The 2,500-nt window shown below is 44.9% G+C and overlaps 1 protein-coding gene across 1 annotated transcript in view; it reads left to right on the forward strand.

Annotated features, from left to right (window-relative positions):
* Positions 1-2,500, forward strand: part of runx1 (RUNX family transcription factor 1) — a 60,866-nt gene that overhangs the window by 43,860 nt on the left and 14,506 nt on the right.

Consider the following 2,500-nt stretch of genomic DNA (forward strand, 5'->3'; position numbering starts at 1 on the left):
AAAATGATGGATAACTAAACCATAAGCACGCAAAACAAACAACAGCTAAAAATAAATAAAAGTAAATACTAAATAAAAGTGAAATTGAGTCATACATGCTAGGATTCAGTGCAAACAGCTATTAGGCGTCACCTCACTTGTTTTTTGAAACTAGCTTTGTTCTGTATTTTTGAAATATGATCTGTAAGGGAGTCCTAATCAACCATAGCTCTGCATAGTACTTTGCGTTGTGTTGAGATTGTTTTGATTGTTGGAATTGTGTAGTCACCACTGGTGGCAATGTCTGGTGGGGTATGTGTGCACATTGGAATTAAGTGTGAGCTGCCTAAACAAACAATCTGGGTTATTTAATGTATCAATGTTTTAATGAAAGAAAGAAGTGATGCTTTCAACCTCACATCAACTTTCAGCCAGGAGAGTTGGTCATGCATGTTATTTATGTTGGCTCTCGGTGTACATTTTAGGGCAAGCCTAGCTGCTCGGTTTTGTACCCGTTGAAGCTTCCCTTGATTCATTTTTGTGGTACCTGACCAGACCACCGAGCCATAATCTAGGTGTGACAGTACTTGAGTCTGTAGGACCTGTTTGGTCAAATGAGGTGTTAAAAAAGAAGGGCATCTTTTGACTAAAGACATGTTCCTCCTCGTCTCTTACACCAGTAAATCTATATGTCTTGACCATGATAATTTAAAGTCTAAGGTTACCCCCAGAAGCTTTGTTTCCTGTACTTGCTCAGCATCAACATTGTTCAGTACCAGATTCAGCTGGGGTTTAGAGCTTAATGAGTGTTTTGTTCCAAACACAATGCCAAATAGTACACATTCCCGGCCCATAAGGGGCGCTGCTTCTGCTACAGAACTCCAGCAAAAAAAAAGAAGAAGAAGAGGCGAGCATGAGCATAAATCCTGCGCACTGTTTACAAACATAACTCCTGGTAGCGCTTAGCAGGGGAGCTAATTAGATTTGGCGTATGCGTCTGTCTGTAATCCTTTTTTAGCTTAGTTTGGTAGCGGAGCAACATTAAGTATTGCACTAGCAACCGAACAAGTGACATTATCTGCAGAATCGTCACAAGCATGTAGTTCGCGATCATTGTTGTTGTCGTTCTGAGACGCCGCGGGCTAGCCAATCACTAAGGCTAGAGGGTCGAGGGGTGGAGCGATGACGTCATCGTTTGCGTTTCAGGCGTCTGTTGCGTTCTTGTTCAAAAAAAGTAGTTTGAAACGGGTCGCTTTTAACTGACTTTATTTGTTGAATTTTGGTATGGTAACTATGAAGCTAAAGGGAGGGAATTGGGGGAATTCTCTCTACAACACTTGTAGAGAGAAATACCGAGAGCTACTTCAAGCCCCGGGGCTTAGGCCCGAGGCTCTCTGCCGGTCTGCCTATCTGGCCTCAGTCTGAATCCCCGAGCTGGTTTGTGTCAAGTGGGCATGGCCTATGTGAAGTAGCCGAGACCTATGTGACGCTGCGGCTTCCGTGTCTGTCTTAAAGATGCTGCCTTCTGTGGCTGGGGTAAATAGTACAGCTTGTATGTTTGATCCTGCTCCCTTGTGGCTGTGTGGGGGTAATGCAGCCTGTGTGTTCGATCCTGCTTCCTAGTGGCTTTGTGGGGGCAGCTTATGTGCTTCAAATACGTAACACGTCCACACGAATCCCAACACGAAACCGCATCGGTCCGATTTTATTTGAAACCACCCTGGGACATGGTTTCACAAAAGTGTGTCTTCGGGCACCGGATCCACTGGATCCGTCTGGACGGTCGGCCAGAACGCAGAAGAATTATGCGGTTTCACCAAAAAATCGTCTCTGTGTGGACAGGGCCTAATATCTAGATAGGTTGACGACTGACTTCGAGACAGAGGTCACAGGTCGTCCTCTAAACAGTGAACCCGTGTGTGGTCGCATTTCAACGGGAACTTTGTGTAACACACGATACGGTGCAAACTGTCATCGACGCACAAGTATGTCATGTACACGGACACACACAGACTCACACTCACGGACGCACAATTCAAATGTGGATCGCTTCACCTATTCTACACAGCGCCCAGAGGATATCCAGTGCGTCCAGAGATCAACTCTCCCTCTCTCCCGCTCTCTCCCGCTCTCTCTCTCTCTCTCTCTCTCTCTCTCTCTCTCTCTCTCTCTCTCTCTCTCTCTCTCTCTCTCGCTCTTTCTCTCTCTCTCAATAATAATAATAATAACAAAAAACAAATGTATAATAATAACAATAATTAATAAATATAATAATAAGAAGAATCTCTCTCTCTCTCTCTCACGCACCCACACACACACACACAACAATTACTATCACCCTATACCAGACGACTGCAGGGCTTAAGGCTAATAGCCAACGGAACCGGCACGGAACCGGCACGGAAGCGAACCGGTTGCCGAAAATAATAGAAACCATTAAAGTCAATGTAGGCTATTCCACTGGATACAGTAACGGAACAGCATGGAACCGTCCCCAAACCGGCACTTTGTTCACGATACT

This window comes from Gadus morhua, chromosome 7, assembly GCF_902167405.1.
Source record: "Gadus morhua chromosome 7, gadMor3.0, whole genome shotgun sequence".
Classification (NCBI taxonomy): Eukaryota; Metazoa; Chordata; class Actinopteri; order Gadiformes; family Gadidae; genus Gadus; species Gadus morhua.